The sequence below is a fragment of the Rattus norvegicus genome, chromosome 8 (assembly GCF_036323735.1).
Source record: "Rattus norvegicus strain BN/NHsdMcwi chromosome 8, GRCr8, whole genome shotgun sequence".
NCBI classification, from domain to species: domain Eukaryota; kingdom Metazoa; phylum Chordata; class Mammalia; order Rodentia; family Muridae; genus Rattus; species Rattus norvegicus.
This window is the reverse complement of record NC_086026.1, coordinates 113,001,753-113,028,772: the sequence shown is the minus strand read 5'-3', so window position 1 is coordinate 113,028,772 and position 27,020 is coordinate 113,001,753. Positions and strand designations below refer to the sequence as shown.

Genomic DNA, 27,020 nt, shown 5'->3' with positions numbered 1-27,020 from the left:
TATGTCTTCTCCTGGTAGACTCACTTTTGCTGTTTTTCCTTGATGTAAGGAAGTAATCAAATAGCATTAGGAGAGCTCTGCCTGTGTTTAGGAGACTCTTTCCTGGGTTTTGTCCATGAGTGGTTAAAGCTCCAGTTCTTCTTGCTGGATTCAGAGATTTGTGATCACCTACCAAGCACCTAAGCTCTTAAGGCCGCCATCTTCTTCCTCGCAACCTGCCCGGTCTTTGGAGAGGTGCTGTGTTAGTTACTTAGCTTAACACTATGACAAAATGCTTGACTTAGAAATAACGAAGAAGGGGGAAAAATCTGTTTTGGCTCCTGGTTTCAGAGGGTCCCAATCCACCATGGTGGGGAGGCAGAGGAGAGCCACTCACTTAGTCCACAGTGGCAGAGTTGAGGCTCTGCTGTGTCATGTGGCTGCTGTCTGGGTTAGGGTTTCTATTGTTGCAGTGATGCACCAGCACCACCCAAGAGCAAGTTTATTGAGTCTACACTTGCAAATCCATAGCCCCTCAATGGAGGAAGTCAGGACAGGAACTCAGGCAGGGCAGGAACCTAGAGGCAGGAACCTAGAGGCAGGAACCTAGAGGCAGGAACCTAGAGGCAGGAACCTAGCGGCAGGAGCTGAGGCCAAGGAGGGTGCTGCTTACTGGCTTGCTTCACATGGCTTTCCTTTAAAGCTCAGGACCACCAGTCCAGGGGATGGCACCACCCACCGAGGGCTGGGCCCTCCTCCATTGATCACTAGTTGAGAAAATGCCTTGCAACTGGAGGCATTTCTCAACTGAGGCTCCCTCCTCTCTGACAACTCTCTCTTGAGTCAAGTTGACATGCAAAATCGGCCAATACAGCTGCCAACCGGAACTAAGTGTCCTGAATCAGAAGTGGGAACAGTCCCCAGAAGCTGGCCCTTGGTGACTTCTACCACCATACTCTGTGCCCCAAAGTGTTCAAGAGCTCATGAGGGATATTTCCAGTTCAACCCACAGCAGGTACATTGCAGTATTGTTGGTAATAATGAAAAGTGGGAGAGGGCTGGAGAGATGGCTCAGAGGTTAAGAGCACTGATTGCTCTTCCAGAGGTCCTGAGTTCAATTCCCAGCAACCACATCATGGCTCACAACCATCGTTAATGGGATCCAGTGCCCTCTTCTGGAGTGCTTGACTGAAGAAAACAATAGTATACTTACATATAATTAATAAATAATTTTTAAAAAAAAAGGAAAACAGTGGGAGAAATGGCCAGATAAAATGAGCAGAGTCAAAGGCATTCTACACAGCAATTCAATTAGAAGGATCAAACTTGATCCATGTTAACAGAGTAGCTCCAAAAGAGAGTGAAGAAATGCGAAAGGCCGAGAAAGGGATCTGAAGAGAGAATAGTAGCATCATCTGGGTGATTGAGGGTTTCAGAGAGTAAAAGAGAATTTCAGCCCTTTTAGTTTCCATTAGGGCTTCACAAAATATAATCATTTGCGCCATTTTTAAGATGTAGTGGGATTTTTTTTTCATAGAGTGAGGTGCCGTGCTAATATATGCCACACAACATAGGCAATTAAATAAAAGGTTTAATGAGACTCTCTGCTTCTTAGATTAACAGCCCAGCATCTTTGCAGGGAGGTTGGAGATCCCCCCACCCACCTGTTCTGGGGCATGGGGGAGACCGACAAGATTGCAGGAAATCAACGCCCACCTATTCCCACCTGCACAGGGCCCTGAAGACCTCCACATCTCAGGTCTTAATTACACCCACACTGGAGCTTCGTCCTCACAGCCAATTCTGAGAAGTGACAGATTTCTCACAGACAGTGCAATTTAATTACAATTAGTTCTTACAGTTTAATTACAGGAAAATTCCCCCCAACCCCCAACAGAATCTGGGCATCCAGAAAGCTCACACAGTGGTCAGCTCTCCTCTGCAGTCTGCGTTTTGAAAATGGAACACATAAGAAGTAGAGTCAGGGATTTCTTCCAAAACCAGCACATCCTCCAAGCCCGGGTCTAGGGTCATTGTACCTCTCACACCTTCAGGGCTTGTGGTAACTGACGCGTAGAACCATTCCAATGAGAAGCTATAGCTTCCCAAGATATAGAAAGATATTATGGGTGATGTCAAGCCATGCTTCTGTTTCTTTGAGAACTAGAGTTCATCTGCCATAAATTTGGTACCCTCTCAGGAGCCAAAAGAGGAAAACCTCAGCAACAGCCTCTATGGATCAAACAGTGCAGGAGAAAATGCCTGTGCAGTGTTCCCAACCAGCCCGTTTGGACCAGCTGGACACCAAGCTCACTGACACATGTGCCTGCTGTCTCCTGTTCTCTGTGACTCAGTAGCAGGCTGTTCTGACGGTAGTGTTCAGACCAGTGGGCTGTGGAAAGTAGCATGGTGTTCAAAAGCTGGAAGTGAGTTTCTTTCTCAGCCTCCCACTTGATCTTCTCTGTCACCTGCTAGTGGCCAGAGAGGCAGCAGGCAGTCCTGAGTAGCCCACGCCATGCCCAGCAGTCCTTGACTCTTCTGGAGGTCCTCCCCAACCTATCTCAGCAGTTACCTCTCCTCCTCTATAGTAGTCCAGATGTCCCAGAACCTAGTGAGTTAATGAATAGAAAAGACCATGTTGGGGGTTGGGGATTTAGCTCAGTGGTAGAGCGCTTGCCTAGCAACCGCAAGGCTGTGGGTTTGGTCCCCAGCTCAGAAAAAAAGGAAAAAAAAAAAAGAAAAGAAAAGAAAAGAAAAGAAAAGACCATGTTGGGAGGCCAGTAGGAACCAGCATAATTGTCCCCTCCCTCAAGAAAATTAGCTTCCTGGGTCTGTCCTAAATTATTCACCTTAATGTGTGATAGCACCCATTCCTACATTGTCCATGTCTTTCTCCATGTCTGTGACTCGAGTTCAGATCTCCAGCACCCATGTAAAAAGCTTACATGAACAGACATGCACCCAGGCACGCACGCACGCAGGCATGCACGTACTCATGTGCGCATGGACTCTTGCCGCCCCAAAGAGACATTTTAAATATTGAAGTTCTCGGAGCTGGAGAGATGGCTCAGCGGTTAAGAGCACTGACTGCTCTTTCCAGAGGTCCTGAGTTCAAATCCCAGCAACCACATGGTGGCTCACAACCATCTGTAATGGGATCTGGTGTCCTCTTCTGGTGCATCTCAAAACAGCTATACTCTACTCATATAAGTAAAAATTAATAAAAATTTTAAATATTGAAGTTCTTTCAATAAGAAAGAAGTGTGGCAAAGAATCTGAGGTCATCTCTGATTGCCACGTGCAGCTTTTCCACGTTTAAGGATGAGACTTCCAGCTGTCATCATCCACATGCCGTTCCCTGCATCGGCCTCAGGCTATAGCACAGTAGCTGTGAGGCACTCTCTGGGACCCTGTGGCCCTGAGCTTGCCTATGCACCCAGTGATGGTGCTAGTAGCTGCTGCCCGCAGACCTATTAGGAGGTGGATCCTATGTTTTGTTTCCTTCTCCCATCCTGTGCCTCCCTCAGACTGGCATCTAGTTAATCCCACCTGTCAGTATCCTATGTCTTGTTCAACAGCTGAATGCTACGTTACTCTTCAGTTTAAAACAGGGAGAGCTATCAGACATATAAACAGGTTAGTCTCCTTGCGGCTGCTGCTAGAATTGCAGGTGACTGATCAGAAGGCCCATAATCGTTTTTAATAATTCACCTCTCGAGTCAGTTATATGCGGTGAGTGAATCATTGCTTCCAAAAATTCCTCCCTACGAAGCCCCTTTAAGGAGGAGTCAAGGCTGACTGTATCCAGGAATGAGTGACCTTGTGACTCCGTTAACCCAGTAAGGACTCTGTAAACAAAGCGCTCTGGAGTAGCCAGCTGTTTGACACAGTAGCATGTGTGTAACAGTAGCGTGTGTGCATGTGTGTTTGCTCCCTGAACGAGCTATTGACGGATGAGATTTGACTGGGTCCCTGTCCTCTGGAAGTTGTCACGGAGGTTAATAGAGTCACTTCCAGCTAGCTCATTCTGTTTGTCAGAATTTTTCTCGGCTCCCTTTGTGTGGAGCCGCTGATCAGCTGTGAAGAAGGCGAGTGGGGAAATTATGACATAATTCGTGACAGATGACAGTAAAATGAATACTATAGAGACGGTGTGTGGATTAGGTTTCAAAGCAACTGTCCAATCCCACACATGCCGCTGCCTAAAAGAAACAGATGTTTGTTAGAGATGGCTTAATTGTAAATTTTGCCCTTGAGCGAAATAAAACTCCAAGAATTTAGCTTAAGCTTTCATTCAGATCACTCAACCAAGCACACACGGAATCAAGATATGCGGGTCGATAATGTGTTTGACCTCGCTGGACATGGACAGTCACTTCGGTTTGAAAGCAAGCGAGCTCAAGAAAGTTGGAGAGCTCTGCTGCTGTGCCACAGAAGTGTGTTTATTGTCCCCTCCAGCATCCCCAGGGAGCCTTGGCTGGGTCTAAGATGAGGGCTGCTGGCCTACAGACTCCACGATAGGAACAGTTTTAGTTACATTTTACTCAGGCTCCCGGAGGGAAGGGGGACATTTCTGAAATCCTTATAGGAAACAACATTGACTCCCTGTCCCCATGCTCACTTGGAAACCTTACTCAGCAGCCCAGGTTGGCACCTGTGTCCTTCACACTCACACATGACTGAGTGGCTCAGTGACTCTGGACCTTCCCCACCATAAATAGATTCTTCCTGGTCCTTCCCCAGTTGTGCTACAAGACATAATCTCTATTCTGATACGCTTAAGTAGAACTCTGGGACATCTGAAGAGCCAAGAGCTAAGAGAGATTTGTACCCAAAGAAATCAGATTAAACTTGATGTGGCTTGCCTGATTGTTAAAAATAAATAAATAAACAAACAAGCAAACAAACGTTTTCGAGCCCTCTATCCTCAAAAGTGAAGACATAAAGGTTTCTTAGGGAGAAAACATTTGCTAAATATAGTCTGCATTCTTTCTATAACCATCCACAAGTTTCTCACCAGGGGATTCAGTCAACCACAGATTAAGGATACTTGTAGAAAACTTACATCTGTATTGCATACAGACTTCTTTCTTATTATTTTCGAGATATTGACAGATGAGATTTGACTGGGCCCCTGTCCTCTGGAACTTGTCACTTCCAGCTACCTCATTCTGTATGTCAGAATGTTTTCCTCAGCTCCCTTTGTGTAGGATGACAATTATTTATACTATATTCAATATTGAAAGTAACTTGGGTGATATAAAGCATCGTGAGGATGTTCATGAATTATTTGCAAATGCCATTGTGTCTCATGTAATAGACTTGAACATGCTTGGATGTTGGTGAGGGAGAGAGTCAAGAACCATCCCTCCGAGGACCCTGTGACTGGGTGTACCCCATCAGTGCACGCATCTGATCCAACACCATCCCCTAAGAGCATGAGCCACTCCTTTTTGTTAGAGAAAATGAACTTAAAACACACCACATTCTGTCTACATCACTAGAGGAGCTGTACAATACACACAGGACACCTGTCTCTTCCTGTGTTAAATGTTTAACTTGTATTAACTTCCTTAATCCCTGTATAAATTACTGAGTATTTTTATGTGGTAGAATGTTCACAGAGCCAGTGACATGGCTTGGGGTATAGGAAGTTACTACCAGACCTGAAGACCTAAGCTCAAGTCCTAGGACCCACATAGTAGAGGGAACCGACTCCCACAAATTAACATCTGACCTCTACAAGTACACCATGACCTCACACTAAAATTCACTCCTCCACAAATGATGAACACTGTTTTGTTCCAAGCACTGAGCTAGGCAGGGCACAGCGGTAAAAACAGACGCCAGGTCCTTTCCTGAGGTGGCTGCCTGTAGGAATAATAGGCAGTAGACAAGGTTAACAAGAACCCTGTAGATCAGTGATTGTCACTAAAAGGGGAACAGAGGCCTATGGAGAAGATAGGAATGAGGTGGAGTAACATGTCAGCTTTCTGTTACTATGACAAAATATCAGAGTGTGATGGTTTGAATGATATTGGCTCCCATTTGAATGCTCTGTCATCAGGGAGTGAAACTGTCTGAGAAGGATTAGAAGGATTAGGGGGTGTGGCCTTTTTGAAGGAAGTGTGGCCTATAAGAGGAGGTGTAGCCTGTTAGAGGAGATGTGGTCTTGGAGGAGGTGTGGCCTGTTAGAAGAGGTGTGGCCTTGTTGGAAGAGGTGTGTCCTTATTGGAGGAGATGTGTCACCACTGGGAATATACTTTGATGATCTAAAAGCCCCACTCTTAGCTCCAGTGCCATGCCTGTCTGTCTGTTTCCCACCATAGTGACCATAGACTAGTCCTCTAAAACTATAAGCAAGCCCTCAATTAAATGCTTTCTTTATAAGAGTTTCTTTCATCGTGGTAAATCTTCACAGCAATAGAACAGTAACACACACACTGAGCTAATCAGATCATAAGGAAGAGAGACTTGGCCCTGAGGTTTTCAACCATATTTGGTTGGCTTCATTGCTTTGGACCTGTGGTGAAGCAGAACATCATGGTGGAAACAATGGACAAAGCTACCTATTTCATAGCAGTTAAAAAGCAGAGAGAGAAACAGGAAAAGGTCTGGGTTCTAGTATGTTCTTCGGGGACACACCACCAATGATCTAACTTCCTCCCACTAGGCCCCGCCTACTGAAATTCCACCATGTCCCTGTACTGACACCAATGAATGGGCCATAAACACTTGGGCCTTTGGGAGCAATCTAAGATCCAAAGTGTAATAGGCAGGGAGGTGACATTTCAGACACAGTAAATGAGGATGAACACTTTAAGATGGCTGCCTGTCAACCACTTGGTCATCTCTTGATGGAAACAATCAGATGGCTTGGCTGATGCTTGGTTAAAATAAAATGAAACCAGTCAGAACCAGCCTTGATATAAAGTAACAACAACAACACAAAGATAGAAGCAACATGTAGCCTTAACCAACGCAACGGAAAGCGCCCTGGGATTCCCTCACTGTTCATGCCCTTTGAACCCTGAACTTACAGTAGATAGGAACAAGGTGACAGAAAATCGTGATAGCCCAACACTGTACCTCAGCTATAGTGGGGACAGAAGGATCTGGGAATCTCATGCAAATAAGAAACCATGTAATCACAAGCAGAAATGCTGGATGACCCTGGCTAGAATGTTTAGAGCCCAAAACGGAGCCCACACTGCACTAACGCCAGCTGCTCACACAGCTACAACTGAACGATATCTTGCTTCTCTATGCGATGTTTTATGAGAGAGTTGAGGGCTGTGAGGGGATTTTTTTTTTCTTTCAGTTGAGCCCTGTGTAACGCTGGGGCATCAGTACTGAAAATGTTCATAGCCATTAGAGCTCAGTCAAAACAAGCAGCGGGATGTTTTCCTTCCAGCACCCTTTTAAAAGCCCTTGTAAGTGGAACTCTCCGTGGAAAACAAAGCTTAAATTACCCATCACTGAAACTTTTATGTAAAGCTGCAGCCTTGTGGAACTGTGGGTTCCCACGAGCTTCAACCAAGAGAAAAACTGAAAGACTCCTCTGTGAGAGCTTCTCGTGTGTGTTGTGCCTCAGCCTCCGTGTCCTGAATGAAGCCATTAAGTTCATTTCCACTGCCCCTCACCTTATCTGGAACAGCTCCTCGCCTGTCAGCATATGCTCTCTCAGCTCAGGATTCCTGACCAAGGCTTAGATCTCCCTGCCCTTCCCCCACCCCAGCAAGCTCAGGAACAATCCCAAGTAAATCATCCCCTGTGGGGGTAAATCATCATCCCCTCCCACTATGACTATCTGAACCCCCAGTGACAACAGAAATACATGTTTACTACCTTTCAGATGAAGATCTTGAATGCCTATTTCGATGGGTTCCTTGATGACGTGGAGAGTAAGCCGAGACTCACCAGGCCTACCAATGGAAGTGTGGCTCCACGTGGCTGTGAGGTGTCTTTTATGAGGCCAGGGACAGTATAAATGTGTTCTTAGGGCAGGATCGATGGCTTGCAGAGGACCCCATTCGGTTCCCAGCACTAGGAGGGTGTTAGCCACCGTTAACTCCCACTCCGAGGGATCCAGCACCCTCTGCTGACCCCCTGACCTCCACAGGCACCTGCATGAACATGATTCCCATACAGACAAGCTGGCACACTTTTATACATAAGTAAAAATAGAAAGTGTCTGTAATATTTTCATCTTCAAACAAAGGACTCAGTAAGCCTTGTTGTTTCAACCCTAACCCAAGGTGAGGGAGATCCTTGCTCAGATCTCAGAGGGTTCATCACGCTGGTCTGGGTCGGTTCAAAGCTTACCTTTCTTCTCACCACATCCAACTCTTGTTTGTTCCTTGCTTTGGCACTGATTGTCAGCCTAAGAAAAATAAACAGTGGAACTCAAAACACCACTGCTTCAAAACACGGCACTCAGGACCAAGCCACGCCCAGAATGCTCTGCAGTAGGCAGTGGGTTTGTAGGACTTTGCTTTTCAAGCCTGGCTCCTGGGGGAGCCTAGAGACAATCCTCCTGCCATTTCCCCACAAATTGTCCCACACTTTAAAGTGCCAAGGCCTCCTCATTCTTTTCTGCAGCTCCTCTGCTGTGAATTTGATCAAGAGAAGTTTTATAGGAGCTCTGAGCTTGGGGATAGGCAGTGCTTGGCTTTTCCTTACTTCTAGTGACTCCATGTGACATCCTGACTCTATGTCTCAAATTCTTGTCCTACTAACTGCTATCAATAGCCTGATTCACTTCCTACAGCCAGAAATAATGCCTGGCATCTTTGACACCTTGATTAAAATATCATATGCCACACATGCTGATGGGTGTTTTGTTTATTAAGAACAAAAGGAAGCAGCGTCTTCTGTAGTTCAGCCTTGTACTCTGCTGCTTTTTCTAAGGCACAGAGAGGAGTCAGTTTACCAGTGGGCACCTCTCAGAAAATGTTAGCACATGATAGAGTTTACATATAAACCATATCCACCATCAGAGCATCCAGCCTGCCGCTTGCTTCAACAGTGAGGCCCACACATGGAGACACAGTCGATTGTGCCTGCCTTCAGACGTCTCTCTTTGAATCTAATGCTTCTCCACATTCCTCAAAGGCAGAAGCCTTCTTTGTATCTGTCCTCTAACGCAGGGCTCAGTACATGGGGAGCCCTTGACAAATGTCGACTATTAAATGAACAAGGTTGGATACCGGCCAGCACTGGATTAGAGGCAGAGTTCAGGCCAAAGATGAGCACAGTACACATTCTCTTGGAGTTGGAATGGATCTTAAGGACTCATCTCACCAACTTCCTGTGTTTAGTCAGAGCCAATTTTTAAGCACCTAATAAATTAGGACTCTTTATTTTTAGCTCCTGAGTTGGCGGTTGAATGATTTCGCTAGCTACCCCAACAGCATGAGCATCCTAGGTACAACCTGCGTCCACCTCCTCCTCCTATTACTTACAGGAGTCAAACGTGCCTGGATTTTGAGTAGAGGAGTTTTTGTGTTACCGAAGACTAATCTTGCTAGCAATATCTGGTCTCCTTCAGATTGGAAGCAGGAACTGTCAACTCAGATCCTAGGAGAAAAGCTACAAGACGGTCTGTGTGAATTTTAGAACCACTTCCAATGACAGCTGGTGCTGTGGAAATCAGATTCCCACCCTGGGAGAGAAGCCGCAGGCTGGAATTCTGCCATCTTTTGCCAAAGATAGACCTGAGCAGTATGCAGAAGGTCCCGGCTGTACTGTGTTTGAATATTAACTTCCCACCCACGGAAGTGTTTGGTCCTCTATGCCTTATGTGTATTGAACGAATTTAATTTACCAGAATTGCTTTGTTGAATAATAAGCATTTGTATTTCTCCTCTTTATTCAAAGAGTATAAAAAATAGTATAGTATTGGACATAAGGAAGAAAGCTTTATTGTCAAAAAAAAAAAAGATGTTCCTTAGAGCTGTTTGGTGTGGATGGAAACATTACTCTAAAATTCTTTCAATGTCTCATAGGGTTGTCCTGATTTTTTTAAAAAAAGAAAATGGAGCCATTTTTGTATTGCATTACTTTGCTTTTTAAAAAATAGCAAAGTGAAGCCAAGGAAGATTGCAAGACACAAAAATGGCTGTACGTCGTAGACATCGTCCCCGTGATGACTCACCTCAAGAAGTCTTCTCTACTTCCTTCAAATATGATTATTTCCAGGCAGTTTAATTGAAATATCGCCATAAAGATTGTGGAGGTGGGAGATTGCCCTCCAGTGATAATTCTCTTATCTGCGGAAGGAGAGGATCAACTTCATTCCCAGGGAGCAGGGAGATATATTTTTATCACTTGCCTTATTTTGTAAACGTCTAATATCATTGACAGAGACTAATTACAGCTCAATGTTCTAATCTATTAAATGGTCACTACAAAGACCTGGACATGGCCAGTGGGCCCGTTGCCCTTAACGAAGATGGCTGACTCACAACCGAGCTAGTTTGGGTTGATGAGTAGACTGTAGTCTGCCTCTAACCAGGCTATGTCCGATTCTTTGGCGGCGGCGGCGGCAGGAGATGTGGAGGGGGAGGAGAGGAAGAGGATTCCATTTAGCTAATGTAATATTGCTTGTCATACCATCAGTACAGCTTAGAGTCTGATGGCCTGGAGCCTGTGCACAGAATCAGTCAGGGCAGGAGGAGAACAACACGGCTACAGTTGGGTGTGCCCTGAGCAGTGTCCCGTCTAGGTTCCGTCATAAGGCCCATGGGACAGTTAGGTAGCCACTTGGCTCTGAGTTTCCTTACTTGTACACACAGATGGAGATAACCCTTGTGTCAACCTGGAAAGCAGCGCCCATGAAATGAAGTGATATCCTGAAAGATTTCTGTGAGCCACCGTGCACAATGTCAGCATCAGTATTCTAGAAAGTTCCCCTCCTCCCCTTTTCAGGAGAAGAGCAGAAGGGAGCTATCATTTGCCCCTAAAACATTCTCTTGAATAGCTAAGCCTTAGTTCCAGGACATCCCAGTCACTACTTACAGGTTCCCTCCACTCCCAGTAGAGAATTTGAGTCCCCACAGGCTGCTGGGCAGGTCACATACACCTCGCCTCATCTGTTGCATAGGACAAAGTCGTTACGGGCAGCGCATTAAATCTGCAGCTGAGAATAAAGCCACGTGGGGTGGGTTCACCAAGGCTCCCTGGGTAAAAGCACCAGTCAGTCAACAGAGGCCAGTATACTGTGTACAGTGGAGTCTCCTGAAGTAAAAATAAAAGATCTAGAAAAACTTGGAATCGAAAGACTGAAAAGGACTCTTGTCCAACTTGGCCCTTTCCCCAAATTCTCGTTATCTCTTCGTTCTTGCGCTTCATAGAATGCCTGATGTGTTTGTCCACATTTAATCTTTGTTTCAAACGTCAGTGAAATTCCTCTTTTTCTTGCTTTTCTCTTATTGTTTTATATTTCACTGAGAATGTTGAAATACTAAAGGTACTTTTTAAAAACAAACTAAGCTGTGGTAATTAAAGAAAAAAATGAAAGCTGGCAGAGCAGTTGGGTCAGGATTTAAATGGCAGAGAATCTACCCCCAAAGCCCTTGCTTCCTCGAGTTCATTAAATGTAAAATGAGCATTGCATTATTTAATTAGGAATTATCCCCAGTAGGCAGGGTGCTTAGAGCCCTCGTGAGGAATTATATTTGTGCATAATGGAATCGTGTTTCTGAGTGTGAGAGTTTCCAGAATGTAAGATACCAAGTAGATGGGCTCACACCAGGACGTATATAAATACTAAGATATTAATACCAGGTTGCTAGGTTCCCCCAAAAAAGAAAACAGTCGAAAGGGAATAACCTGGTGTTTTCATTTCATGAGCCTTGTGTTTATCCAGTCCTCATAAGAGAAGAACGGGCTATTATAGGTTTAGAGGAGGCACGTGGTTAAAGCCAAGGCAAACCATGTGTCGAGAGCTGGTGAGGTAGGGCAGCCAGTGACTTAGAGCCATTAAGGGCCACTTACGCTGAGAGTCCAGAGGCAGCAACCCGAAGGGTGTGTTCGGGTTGAACATGGCAACAGGATCCAAATGCATGCGTCTCAATGGCTCAGGGGGCATCCAACATAAGTGCCAGCCTCCTCTTTGAGTGGGAGGGAGAGTAGCAAGAGTGAGCCCCCAAGATGGCGGTCCATCCCCTAGAGATATCTATCAGCTGCCCCCACTTCCTCAGGAGGGCTGCTCCCCCCGGTATGTGATCCAGACAGAAGGTCTGCATATCGGCTTAATTTCACAGGTCTTCTCCCTCACCGTAGGGGGGTCACAGTAGCAGGTCAGCAGCAGCTTTCTCTAAATGTGTGCTCATCTGCTAATAAAGCTCATTAGACTTGCAGCTCGCTGGAATTTAATTTAGGGTGTTTCATTTGTGTCCCTGCTGTGGTTGCCAGGACAGATGTGCGTGGCTCAGACGTATTTCCCCGTGACTGAGACAGATGTCGGATACGAGCTCATGCTGGACCGACACCAGCGTGTTTGCCAGCGACATTAGACCGCCAGCTTCCTTTCATTTGACAGAGGTTTTCATTTTAGTAGTTTAAAGAGAGGGACAGAACTTGTGAGAGAATAAATGTAGATGGATTTGGATGAAGGTAGAGAAGAAAACAGCAAGTGGTGGAGATGCCAAGGGCAGCATTGGTCAGTGCTCTCCAGAGGAACAGACTGAGGAAAGGATTCTGTATGAAACGAGGATTTATTAGAATGGCTTACAGGCTGGGATCCAGCTAATCCCGCAATGGCTGCCTGCTGATGGCAAGTCCGAGAATCCAGTAGTCGTTCACAAGGCTGGCTGGCCCAGTATGTGCTAGAATCCTAAAGAAGTAGGCTCTAATGCCAGCGCAGGAATGGACCTACCATTGAGAGTGAGGACGAGCGGGCAAAGAGTGGAAGTCTCTTCCTTCTATCTCTTTTACACAGGTGGCCACCAGAGTGTGGGGGACAGATTTACAAGGCATCTTCCTACTTCTTTAAGTGATCCAGTTAAGTAAAAATCACTCACCAGGTGTACCCAGCTGCCTGGATTTTTAGTTAAGTCCAGATATAATCAAGTTGACAACCAAGAATAGCCATCTCCAAGGCAAAAATAATATAGCCGATATGTGATTCCTATGTATAAGTTAGGTTCACTGTATGAAAAGTCCAAGGTCCCAGTTCCCGCTGCAGAATTCCTTCATAAGTTCCAGGGACTTTGTCAAAATCCCCTGGGAGAAACAGAACCAGTGTTCCCATTGGGAAGCTTGTGAGAGCTACTGGTTGGTCACCTCTATGAATTATATTCTCATTCTTATTTCTCTCTCTCTCTCTCTCTCTCTCTCTCTCTCTCTCTCTCTCTCTCTCCTCTCTCTCCTCTCTCTCTCTTCTCTCTTTCTGTAATATGGGTGATTTGCCTGCGTGTATGTCTGTGCACCATGTACATGTATAGCCCATGGAGGCCTCTGAACTGGAGTCACAGATGGTTGTGAGCCACCACGTTGAGTGCTGGGAAACAAACCTGGGTCCTCAGGAAGAGTAGCCAGTGTCCGTCACTACGGAGCCATCTCTCCAGCCCCTCTGTGGGTTCTTTATAATGAATTCTACAAAGAAGGTGGATGATGTGGACGCACGAGAAAGACCCCAAGAACACAGAGTTCACAGTCCACTGGATCCGGAGTGCTTTAGCCTAGGGAGGGCCCAGCCTCCTGGCAAGGCTGCTGAGACTGCAAACGGAGGGCAGCAGGCTTGCCGAGGGGCAAGGGTTCATGCTGGCTGTGGCCTCCCGCTTTCTTCACAGGAGTTACTCATTCACTGCGTGGACACCATTCCCTGGCAATGCTACTTAAATAACTTTCTGTTCCTTGTTATTCTGGTGCTTATAAAGCTTCCTGAAGAATAATCACAATGGATATCTTATGTGTGTGAGGACACTCACATTTCTGTGTTTACATTTCCCAGAGAACTGCACACCTCGCTCCCTGTTTTGAGCTGACAGAAGAGGATGATAGTCCCTGTGAATCCCCACTGGAAAAATCAGAAGCGTAGTGTGAATAAGGACATTTCTCATGAGGGTGTTAGTGTTTCATCCCTAACCAGTGTGCCCAAGAAATAATAGGGGTAAATAAAAAAGCTCTCAGGTATAGTGGAGATTTTAGGCTAATTGCGGTGCCTCCCAGAGCTCAGCACCCCTGCCCTCCACCCTCAACCAGAGTGTCTTTGGATAGCCTTTGGCTGTCAGTATTGGCAAGGCCTGAGGTAATTGTTTTGAGTCGAGCATATCATTTCCTTCTGGGACAGTTTGTCCTGAAGTGTCCCGTAGCTGTGATAAAATACCCAACCAGCTTGAGGAAGGGAGGGCTACAGTCTGTCACATGAAGTCAAGATGGCAGGAGCTTGAGGCAGCTGGCACACTACATCCAGTTGGGAAGCAGTCTGTTCTCCGTCGGGGTATTCTTCCCACCTCGGTTCACCCAATCTTGATAATCCCTCCAAGGTGTCCTCAGAGACTTGTCTGAGGTGATCCTGGATGCCGTCGGGCTGACAGTGTTAACCACCCCAGATCAGAAGCCTGTGAACATGATGCCCCTACTCTCTTGGTTCATGACGTTAGCCAAGTGCTGCTTAAGGGGTTGGGTTTTGGCTGTTGTGGCTGTCTTTGTTGTTGTTGTCTTTGTTGTTGCTGTTTTGGGTTTTAGGGTGTTTGTTTGGGGGTTTTAGAAGGCGTTGTGCCAAACCCTGAGGCCATAGTGGCTCACAGAGCATTTCTCTGCCTTTGCTCACACCTTACCTAGGGCCACTCTTCCTCCTTGCCCAGGATGAGAGCACAGTATATGAAACTGAAGGCAGCTCTCGTTTGGGAGAGGCAGGCCAACACACCACTTAAGTCCAATTCGTGCCTTTCTGGAGATGCCCCTGTCCACGGCCATCCTCATTACACATCTGTTCTCCATCTTCCCTAATTACATATGTGATTATCATATTCCGTTAGCAGGCTTTATTAAAAGTCCTCCTGCCACATGGCAGCAGCAACTCTAAGAAGGTATGATGTCCCAGTGAGAAGAGACAGAAATACTCGCTCTCGCCTCCAACGCGGAGAGGCAGAGACCGTGATGGAGTTTATACCTCGGGAAGGCAGAGACCGTGATGGAGTTTATAACTCGGGAAGGCAGAGACCGTGATGGAGTTTATAAGGGCTCGGTCAGGAGCAACCCACCTCCCTGGTCTGCACTTGTCCATTAGCTCATGGGATCCTTTATAAAGCCATTGAAATCCTCAACAGTTAATAATGGACTGGTCAGGTCACTCCGTTTGTCAAGGGCACACATCACAAGCACGGAAACCTGTGTCTGAGCTCCAGGATCCACAAAAAAAGGCCAGGGGGAGGGGCAGGCGCCTGACATTAATCGCTGGAGAGGTGGAGGCAGAGGAGCCCTGAGAGTCATTGGCCAACTAGTCTATCCTACTTAGTGAGCTCCAGGCCAAAGAGAGACTCCGTTTCAGGAGACATAGGCAGTGTTTTTGAGGATGACACCCAAGGTTGTTCTTTGACCTTCTTCATACATGTTACCCTCCCACCCCACATTTATTAAATGTGTGTGTGTGTGTGTGTGTGTGTGTGTGTGTGTGTGTGTGTGTGTGATTTTGAGAAGCATGTAGGATTTGCCCTTCCCAGTGCTAAGCTATGTACTGGCTGGTTTTGTGTGTCAACTTGACACAAGCTGGAGTTATCACATAGAAAGGAGCCTCAGTTCTGGAAATGCCTCCTTGAGACCCAGCTCTAAGGCATCTTCTCAAGTAGTGATCAAGAGGGGAAGCCCCAGCCCATTGTGGGTGGTGCCATCCCCAGGCTGGTGGTCTTGGGTTCTAAGAGAGCAAGCTGAGCAAGGCAGGGGGAAGCAAGCCAGTCAGTAACATCCCTCCATGGCCTCTGCATCAGCTCCCGCTTCCTGATCTGCTTGAGTTCCAGTCCTGACTTCCGTTGGTGATGGACAGCAATGTGGAAGTGTAAGCTGTGTAAACCCTTTCCTCCCCCAACTTGCTTCTTTCTTGGTCATGATGTTTTATGCAGGAATGGAAACTCTAAGACAAGCTGGTTCCTAAATAGTAAGTTTGCCTGTGGGCAAACCCTTAGTACCTGAACTAGCCGATCCTGAGTCTATATAATTTAATAATATATAATAAATATCTAAGTTAATAAAACAGTGTAAAATCTCAGGCCTACTTGCAGTGTAGTTGATGGGATTGCCTGTTAACATATAGCCAGGCCTGGTGCAGTGGAGTTTGCAAAGAAGGAAGGAAGGAAGTTGGGATGTGTCCAGAAGAATCACCATCACACCCTTAGTCCTGTGCCTGACATGTTTTAATTTTGTGTGGTTCACGAGACACAATAAGGAAATGCCTGTCACGAAGGAATGAGATCATACCGAGCTCTAGAAGCAGGAGGTACCACAGGCCACTTGGGAAGCACCAGGGTTGATCAGGAGAAAGTGCGTGTGAGAGTTTTTATTCAGGCTTTTATAGGAAGGAATTGGGGAAGCTATAAATCTGGGAGACAGGAATTATGAACACATCTGTGTGCTCTAAGCAGTAAAGATGGTCTGTGCTACTGGCTTTGGAGTAATTACTCCAAAAGGGGTTTGGAAATTGGGTAATTAGGGGCTGAGGAATAGTGTCCCATACTACACATGCTGGAAAAGGGGCTGGGTATAGAGTATAAACTAAGGATTGAGTCATTCAGGTGCCAAGTCTGTGTTCACAGTCACGTTTGCTGTCTAGGCAGCTCACCCTGGGAAGGACAGCCCACCCAAGTTCAGGATCCCTAGATGCGAGCCCGAGAATGGAGAAAGAAACTATGTTACAATTATTATAGCCTGCAGTACTGTCAATCAAAACTGTCGTGTTGGAGACATCGGCGTTTCGGGAGCTGTTTTTCTCTAAGTATGTAGGAGTCTTAAAGAGCAGCATTAGAAGAATGTCCCTCTTTTGTCCCTTTGATGCAAGGCACATGGCCAGCAAGCCTGTATAATCTGTTCTGACCCCAAGCAAGGCCCCTCACCTCTGAGAGCCATCCATCTTTTAAGATGTATTCTCAGGACCTGAAGAACGCGGAAGCACTTTATGGCATTGCAGCATGCAGTCCACAAAGCAGAGACTTGAGAAAAATGGCTCCACACAGGGCAGGACTCCCAACTGGTCCTTTCTCTCGTCTCCATTTGGGAAAGCAGAAATGCTTTTCCTCAGCTCACCTCCCAGGCGTCCGGGGTTCAGGAGCAGCGCTCGATGCTGTTTCCATGACATTTCCTGTCATGCACAGTGAGCATCACCCAGAAACCTTTGTGTGGGAATATTGCATTGAGCCATTGGTCTAATTAGCCTCGCTAATGAGAATAAACATTTACAGAACCTGCCTTTGTATTTGTAAGATGGTTTACAAGCACCGGCTGTCACGCGCGTTAATAATTACTTCAGGGGATTCCTAACAATGCATATTGAGGAGAGGAGCATGCCGGTTGGAAGGAAATCAGGAAAGAAGACAATGGAGTATTAATTTCACAGTCTCGGCAAGCCCAGGCAGCTTTCATCAGTCTCACTGTGATGTTGCAGGCCTGACGTCCAGAGCCTTGCAGGAACGCATGCTGGCCAGGAAGCCTTGTCCCTTCTCCCATGGGGTCCTTTGGTGTCTTTATTTCCATGGAGCAGGAAGGCCAACTTAGAAAGTAGCCTGAGAGTCCAGCCATCCCCGAGGTAGGAGAACCTGGCTCTGCTCTGCCTCCACAGGATGTGACAGGCGGCCCCAGAACGCCGCCGCACCTCCAGTCTCTGTATTCTCAGCTGTGAGATGCTGAGAACGGAGAGAGATGGTCCAAAGGGGCCTAGATGTTACCTGGGAGGACCTCACTCGAGAACTTGCCACTTGCACTGTCTGAGGCTCTAATGTGTGATTTCAGGCATCATCCTGCTTCTCCCTCTAAAACCCAAAGTGAGATACATGTTGGTGGGACCAGGAGAATAGGCCTGTGCATACACTGCGCACTGAACTTTCATGTCCTTAGAGGCCTGGAGACACAGTTCCAAAACCACTAGTTAAAAACCTAAAGTTTGGGGCTGGGGATTTAGCTCAGTGGTAGAGCGCTTACCTAGGAAGCGCAAGGCCCTGGGTTCGATCCCCAGCTCCGAAAAAAAGAACCAAAAAAAAAAAAAAAAAACCTAAAGTTTCTGGGCTGGAGAGATGGCTCGGTGGTTAAGAGCACGACTGCTCTTCCAGAGGTCCTGAGTTCAAATCCCAGCAACCACATGGTGGCTCACAACCATCTGTAATGGGATCTGGTGCCCTCTTCTGGTGTGTCTGAAGACAGCTGCAGTGTACTTACATATAATAAATAAATAAATCTTTTTAAAAAACCCTAAATTTTCCGGTCTATGTTTAGTATTACACTCCAATCTTAATGTAGCTCTCCCCTCCAGGATCTTTGGGTATCCAGTGTAAGCCATCACCGTGATGGCTTTCAAGTGTGAGTCATAGCAGGCCTCAAACACCCCTCATTTCCATTCTTGGGGGACCTCCCAAGTCTGCCACGAACCTCATCTTCCCTGCCTGGTTCAGCTGTCTCTTGGTGAGTTTTGCTGAAATGGTCCAGGAACTATAGTCAGAACTAAGAGTATTTCAGAGTAAAACTGTACTCAGGGGGATTTTACACAACACTGACTTCCGAGTTTATACAGATATTCTTCAAGGGCAGTAGTGGTAGCCCAGGGAGCTAGGATAGTCACTCTATGTGTTCGTGTATAATTTTGAATTGTCATCTCCAAATCACATCTCACAGATTATAATAATAACCACAGTTCTAAACATTTTCATCAGGCTATATTAGCTATATCTATATGGCAGTTCTATCGTAACATTTTCTTGCACGTACATAATGTGTTTTTATTATATTCGCCTCCTTATCACCCATGACCATCCCTTGTCCCCTTCCTCTTCCAAACCCTTCCCAAATAGACCCCCTTCCACTTTATTTTCATGTGATACCCTCTGTCGTATATCAGCACTGCCAGTCAGGGTTCCTGCAGGGAACAGCCATCTGTTCAGAAGAGGCAAGTGGGCAGGTTTCGGACCTCTGTGAGGGAGTGTTTCATAACGGCGACACATCCCGTGGACAGAATCTGATGGAAGACTTCCATAAACAATATTTTTCTGGTGCCTCCCTAAGCATTTCACGGTGGGTGACAAATATGCAAAACTGAGTCACATGTCAAATCTATGCCCCCTAAAAGTAGCTTCTACATGTCCTAAAGTCGAGAAACCAAAGGAAGCGGATATTTGCCCCCTGCTTATTCTTAACACGCAATCTGAGTGTGAAAGCCTGTCTTCGCTATAAAACATGCACCTCCCTTTAAAATGATCACCGTTAAATGACTGACCCAGTGTGCATTGTTGAAGATCCCTTGAAATCGCGTGGCATTTCACCTTGGAAAACTTCCTGCTATCGTATGCTATTGCAAATCTATTCTATTTTAACTTATTGTTTTGTTGTGCTTTTATATGACAGAATGAAAAAGAATGGCTCCGTGACAGTGCGGCCACAGCTTTCTTCCTGCCTAAGCAGAAAATTGGAACCTTGTTTTCCTGTCTGTGTAGTTTGTAACCTTATAACCATAACTGACTTGGGGCTTTTTTGCCAGCTTCATGTTACCTAACCCAACAAAGCCATGTGGAAGGTCTCACTTCCAGAAGGTCTCACAGCATGAGATTTGACTCTTTGTAGCCACATGAGCGTGGCCTCGCACCCTGACTTTTGAGCCCAAATCTGAGAAATGGGGACATTCAACCATTATTGTCTGCCCGTGACTGTCAGAAAAATGCCGAGTTTATAAAAAACATTAAGGCAGTGTCGGGTTCATCTCTATCCCACATGTGCCACAAATAGGCCGCACCTCTCTCATTTCAAAGCAGCAGCTGACAGATAGATGTTCAGCCACCGTCCCACAGTAACCTGCAGACATCCATTGAGTTTTCCTCCCGAACCTGTTCATGTTAACTTTATACACAACTTCATTAAAGTATAAATTACATACCACCCAAATCCCCTCCCCCATCTCTCCAGGTCGACGAGTCTTGGTTATTTTAAACACCTCATGTAGGTAGAATCACGCAGTATTTACCCTGCCCACACTGATATTTGTGGTGTGTTAACATCTAATTATTTCTAAACCATTGGAGAATGAATTCCATGTCCCATGCCTTTTGCCTTCAGATACTTTGGATATTCATTTCATAAGCAGTCATTCTGTCGGGTAAACACAGCGACTTAGCAGTGTGGCCAGATCCAACTTTGTCAAGGGGGCTTTCGCCTGATCCACTCTCCCTGTTCTAATTTTATCAAAGAGAATGCACCTCACAGCACGTTCCCCTCCTGGTCACAGAATTCCCCTGGCTGACCTGAATCCTTGACCCACAACACGTTTTAGCACCTTGTTGCCTTTTGTACCATTGACAATTCTAAAATCTTATCTTCAAAATACATTTAGAAAATCTCATTCAGAGCTCAGTCTTTTAAAACTCATCAAAATGTTCTTTGTCTGCCATTTCCTCCTGACTCTGTCCGTGTTGGGCTCCCTGAGCAGTATGCCCCACAGGAGATGGGTGTCCTCCTCGGACACACACAACATCCTTCTGTTCCTCATGTATGGTCCTCTTCAGCACCCAGCTAAGGTCCTCTCATCTCTCCCTGTCATCACTAGCGCTTTCCCCTCAGAGCTAGTAAACACTCAGCTTTCTTTGTGGACAGACATATTTAGATTTTTTTTTTCTGTCACCCGTTGGAGCTGTGCCTCTCTACTCACAGCACTACAAGTTAATAGCTACCCCCTGTGAAGACAGCATTTATAATGGCATTAAAGGCTGCAGACCTTTCTAATGTGTATTTAAGCCTTTTCCCCACTGCACGGATGATTAGCATTAGAGAAAGCTGCTACCAATTGGATGGCAGTTTCCCTATCCACTGTAATCTAATAGAAGATTAACTCCTCTCCACTGTTCTATTAATATCTGTAGGCGAAGGCCTCCCTGACTTGATTCCCGTCATCCCTGTTCATGCATAAATGGATGGGGCTGTGCTCCTAAAGGAATGCTTAAGGTTTCATTTTTTTTTCCTTATGTCATTCTACCAAGATAAACGAGCAGCTCGAAAGGAATGGCTAAGACCTTATTGGAAAGGGTAATACTTGGAAAAAATAGAATCTGTTTAATCACTGAGGACAATGAGGCTGGCAGATCCAAGATGTGTTCCAGCTCCCACCCAGCTAATAGAGAATGACAGCTTTGTGGTTTAAATTATGGAAATGCTAATTGGATGCACAACCGAACAGGATGGTAACCGGCCTTCATAAGCATGGTGCGGTTATTATTGGGGTGATCTCGGTGATGGAATGAAAACTCTAGACTCCTCTCGGTTTGGGTCTGATGCTTTTCTAAGTACGTGTGTACTTTGGAAAAGAGTGGGTACACAGTCTGTTGCCATCAGGATCCCTCATTCTCAGTTGCGTTGCCCCTGAACATTATCCTTCGTCTCCACTGTCACCAAGGTAGGCAGACAGCCACACCGCACACACGATACCATGTCTTCATCTCGCCTCTGAGGTGGGTGACTGAGAGAGAGCCGCTTATGCCATCAAGCACGAAGCTCATCTTGGCGATGCAAAGATGGATGGGTCTGCTCAGATATCTTCAGAGGAAGGACACATATTCAGTTTAGCGTTTGTATAGCCCGGTCCTTAGAATGTCTCAGCCCAACACCAAAGCCTGTGGCTGTTGGGATAGAGAGACAAAGTTGTGACTGGAGTAACTATGAGAATGAGCTCCTCGATCGCCTTACTTCCTGCCCATGGAGATTCTTGGCACCGTGCTATTCCTGCTGTATAACCTTGAAGTTGTTTGACCTTGCTGTGCCTCAGTTTCCCCGCTGTCATGTGGAAGTCTTGTCCGTAGATTGAGGGAGTCCAATGACGATGTAGTATGACCAAGGTGCTTACAACAATACCTGGTACACAGAAAGGGCTTACTGAGAGTTCAACACGTTCCTTACTCTGTATCCTGCTTAAGAAAGTGGAGGTAGAGATTAATGTCCTGTTTTGATGGATGAAAGAGAAGCCAGCAGTTCAGTGAGTTATCTTTGCTGACAGAGTAGTTGATGGGTGATCTACATCACAGAGGAACCACTCAAAGCCGTAGAGTTTTGTTTCATTTCCCTGGGGAAGTCCTATCTCATTCCAATCTTTTCATCATGAGGTTCTGAGGTCTAGAAATAAATCCCTGGGGACCCCATCTTGAAGTGAGACTGGACCAAACTGTGTCCACGGAACACAGAGAAATGAAAACACTTGGGTGTCTTCACTTCGAAGGCCCACCAGTGCTTGGTCTGCTGGTAACTGCCAGAAACAGATTTGATGAGTCGGTCCAGCCTTCTCCCTCCCTGCCTCTCCCCGGGTCATAGCTTCCCCCCAAGAAGTCTCACCCATGAGCTGGTTGCACCAAACTCAACCACTGCTGTAGCTGCAACCAAATGGGGAGCGAGAGGCGGTTGTCTCTGAAATGAAGACCCAAGAAACAGCATTGAGACCAGTCTTATAACTTAAAATCTTGAAGAAGTGAACATTGGTTTGAAAAATTATTTTTTTTTACAATACATGTTGATATGCAAAGAAACGGGATGCACAGTGGTACCTCTCATCTGTCTGCAGCTCTGGTCAGCATATGTCCCCAAAGCAGGTCCCACCTCCCTCCTACTGTGAAAATCCAGAGAACCCATCAAGCTTCTCACACAACAAAGGGGGGAAGGGAAAGTGACTACAAAGACACGTGCTGTTTCCAACCATCAGCTGTTCTCCACGTGTTTTATTATGTTACTGGGCATTCTGTTAGTCACACAAAGCCAGGAAAATAAGGAACATACACATGGGGAAGTAAAGAGACATCCATTTGGCTCTTCCTTCCGTAGTTTATCCCTGTTTACCAGAGCTTCGTTATGATAGAAATTAAAGAGACTGCACGTTTGAAGTATCTGTTTAACAAAAATGTGTGCCCATTATAAAGGTTCACACTGAAGAGCCTCCACCTTTAGGTCGTCCCTGGGGGAGCCGTGGCCCTGGGTTGACTTTCGTCCCAATTTGAATGCTGAGCCCTAAGTGACATCACGATGCCCAGTTCTTAAATAAAGAGACCTGACTCTTAGAAACAGAGGACCTTGCTATCACAGGTTAAGGGATGGAGATAGGGAAGAGAGTTCTTCTCATGTGTGAGCATCATGGACAGAGATGTAGCCAATCCCTGTACTTACCAGCACCTCCTGGTAAGATATCTGGAAGATATCTCCTGGCTTATCTGGAAGATAAGCCTGGGTCAGCATCTTCCTCTTATCTTACAGGACCCAGCTGGCAAGGTCCTTGGGGGGCAGAGAATCAGGCCTGCTGGGGTAGATGCTTGGTTCTAGGTGTTTTGTACGTAAGACCCCAGAGAGAACCCAAAAGCAATCTGGGGGAAATGCTGAATCATAAGCTAGCAGGCTGTCCATGATAACTGTCTATCAAAGACTGGAAAAGCTGGATTCTGAGTCAGAAGGCAGCCAACAAGGGGCTGAAGGTGTGCATGGGAAAACACTCCCCTTGTGGGAAGACAGGATCTAGATTGGCGTCTTAACATAAATCAGGAGAGAAACGACCCTGGAGAAGCCAGCATGGCCAGGGACGGAGGGTTTATAGACCCCCCCCCCCAACAGAAGGGGGAGTTATTTCAGCTATGCTGGTGTGAGTGGCTGGAAAAGATTCGAAGATCCTGGGCTAGCAAACTCCACAGCACGGCTCTTGCCCATCTGGATCACGTAGTCAGGGAATTTCCAAATGTGTGGCCGTGACTATAGATGTGATGAATTTTAAAAATCCATACCCTTCCCTTTACTCAGGCCTCTCAAGGTGGCCATGACTAAAGAATCAATAAACAGTCTCACAGAGGAAGGGAGAAATGTTTTCGCCAAGTCTTGAAGACCTTGACACATGTGTGAACAATATGAGTTTTATTTTTTCTTTAAAAATGAGATTTTTCTACCTCGTGCCTTTAGATGTATACATTGCACGAACATCTTATAGAACAAAAGATTAAAAAAAAAAAAAAAGACCTCGAATTCTGCGTCAGGAGGTCAATGTGAGACCAGTTTTTGAAACAAGCAGGACAAAACCCTGAAGAGCATTAACAAATAGCAACAGCTTGAAACCTTTAGTGTCACCGCGACGAGAGGTGTCACTTGATGCGGGTGAAAGGGTCAGTTAATATAATTCAGCACCGAGGCCAGTGTGAACTAGATGCCTGCTGGCCGGGGCAGGGGGCGCACAGTGAGGTAGAAGTTGGGGGCTGGGCTGTGAGCAGCATAACAGACCAAGTCCTTAGCACCTGTAGGACTGACGTGTAAGGACAAACAGACAGGAGCTGGGCCTGTGTGAAAGCCAGAAGTGTAGACAGAGCCCCAGAGTGAGTGGCAGCAGACAGTTCTGACCACCATCTGCCCAGTGCATCAGTTGGACGGTGAGGTTTCCCTCATGAACATTGGAGACAGGGTTTCTCCATGTAGTCCTGGCTGCCTTAGAACTCACTCCATAGACCAGGCTGGCCTTGAACTCACAGAGATCCACCTACCTCTGCCTCCTGAGTGCTGGGATTAAAGGTGTGGGACAACACTTCCTGGCTTCACAAACACCCTCTTAAAGCTGTGCTTAATGGTAGCGCTCTTGTACCAGACACAAGGGAAATTAAGAAACAAATTGTATTTTAGACTTAAAAAGTGACTCAGAAGCAGTGTTCTTTTTGTGCCAGTTAATGTCCTAAACTGCCCAGCAGGGCACTGTGCCCTTGGGTGGTGACCTGAGACATCGGCCCTTTCAGCCTTGGTGAAGAGACAGGGGAGGGATGAAGAAGGGGTAAAGGATGCCGCACGTTAGTTTGTTTCTGCCCCTTTAAGAGCTTTTCTTAGATTCCACCATCTGCTGTGTGCCGTCAAAGCCTACGCTATAGATTAGGGAATCGGGAAATAACTAAAAATCTTGCTAAAAGTTATGCTGTTAGCTGTAATCCAAGGATTTACAGCCAGCTCTGACTTCAAAATCTGTATCTACTATACTTAGACACGTCATTATAAATACCACCTCTTTTACCCCAGAAAATCTCCCCTAGAGAAGGTATGCTCAACTAAATCCAGAACCCAGGACACCGGATCAGATAAAATGACCTGTAAACTGCAAGTAAATTGCAGGAAAAGGAAAGAAAAGGAAGAGAAAAAAATAACCTGTCAATTAAAAAATATTTAGAGGCAACAAATTTTAATGGATAGACTTTATTTGAATCCTCATTCAAAACAAGCAGAGAGAGAGAGAGAGAGAGAGAGAGAGAGAGAGAGAGAAGATGAGACAAGACGAGACGAGACAAATGATAGATACCCAGTTGATTGATTGGCCGATAGATTGATTGATTGACTGGTTGGTTGGTTGACTGAGAGAAGAAAGAAGGAAGGATGAATGGAATCGAGGAATTTGAATTCTAACAAGGTATTTAGAAAGCTAGCTAGAATTATAAATTTATTTCACATTGCCTTTCATGTGTAATTCTACAGTGACTTTGAAGAAAGTCCTCTCAGGATACATACTAACAATGTTTCTGGAATATATGCTGTTTGGGATTAACTGAGCCCTAAAGGACTAGAGAGTAAAGGAGCTGCACTTGTCCTTGCGGCTGTAGCCCGGTGACTGCACATGAGGATTGCTTCCTGGTTTTATATATGCTAAAAGACTTTCCACAATGAAGCATAAAACCAAACCAAGGGAAAATGCTGCCATCAACTGCCTGAGAACTAGTTGCTCTGAACACCTGCATCCCACCCCACTACTCCCCTGCAGTAGAATACTGCCAAGATGTTCTAACTGTCGAAGCACTTCTGACAGTTCCATTGCTGTCCTGGTTTATGGTCCTGACATAGACCTAGGACTTCTGTCCGTGGGAGACTCCTGTCCTGGCTCTCCAGCCTTGATATTAACAGCTCCAGGGCCCAGCACACCCAAGAACCCAGGAAACTGTTCCACATGGAAAGGGGTGACTTTGAAAAGGCTGGACATCTGCCAATTCCTAATCCTGAGAAAAGCTTTTTACCTTGATGGCCTGGGTGGATGGCCAGGAGGAATCGCATAAACAAAGATCTGGGCTCCCGGGGGTCTTGATCTGCTAAGAACCAGCAGTGAATCAGTGAATCCAAAAGGATACACTCACACTCTCTCCCCCTCCCCTTTCCCCTTTCTCCTCCCTCCCACCCTCCCTCCCTCTGTCTCGTTCTCTCGCTCTCTCTCATTGTTAATGTTTTTCTGGATCCTGAGTTCCTTCCCCAGTGGATTGCGCCCTTCCACCCCTGAAGAAAGGAACCACACTGTCTGTTTCTTTGTGTTTCCAGTAAAGTGATATTTTAGTTACTTTTCTCACTGTAACAGAATGCCCGACTTAATGGAGGAAGGATTGGTTTGGACTCATGGTTTGAGGGGCTACAGACTATCACGGCAGGGACGTCACATTGGGGTTGCAGGTGTGTGAGTTACCTGGTCACGTGGCATGCATCCCTCCGTTTACCCAATCCTAGAAACCTCCTCACAGACCTGTCCAGAGGTCTGTCTCCTAGGTGATTCTGGATCATGTCAAGTTGACGGTCTTAACCTCCACAAGTGAGGTAAGAAGGACATGACTTTGGGATCAGAGAGACCCGGGTTTGAACACTATACCCATCGCGTCCTAACTGCAGAGTCTTTAGCAAATGTTTGAAGTCCTTCTCCATGAAATGGCCACAGTGACCTTGAGAAGGAGTTAATGAAAGAAATAACTCAGGCCCCTCATTCTCAGCTACGTTGGTTCCCGACGAGTGAATGATTTTGACTAATGCTTGTCTGCCTCAGGAGCAGTCAGTGGGTAGAGTTGTTCATGTCTGGCCCAGCACAGAGGCCCCAAGCTGTGTATCTTGGT

At 46.1% G+C, this 27,020-nt stretch overlaps 1 protein-coding gene and 1 long non-coding RNA gene across 19 annotated transcripts in view; one reads left to right on the top strand and one right to left on the bottom strand.

Annotated features, from left to right (window-relative positions):
• The window catches only part of Tmem108 (transmembrane protein 108), a 294,072-nt gene that overhangs the window by 210,224 nt on the left and 56,828 nt on the right, over positions 1 to 27,020 (top strand). The gene's annotated exons all lie outside the window — the stretch shown is intronic.
• LOC134480225 (uncharacterized) overlaps positions 1,654 to 27,020 on the bottom strand; it is a 46,035-nt gene continuing 20,668 nt past the window's right edge. The window contains exons 2-4 of one of the 2 annotated variants that reach the window (XR_010054472.1): positions 26,166 to 26,234; positions 22,492 to 22,563; positions 1,654 to 22,017 (exon numbers count right to left, since the gene is read on the bottom strand). This is a non-coding gene — a long non-coding RNA (uncharacterized LOC134480225). The remainder of the gene's footprint in view (positions 22,018 to 22,491; positions 22,564 to 26,165; positions 26,235 to 27,020) is intronic. The other variant, XR_010054473.1, reaches the window with a different exon arrangement.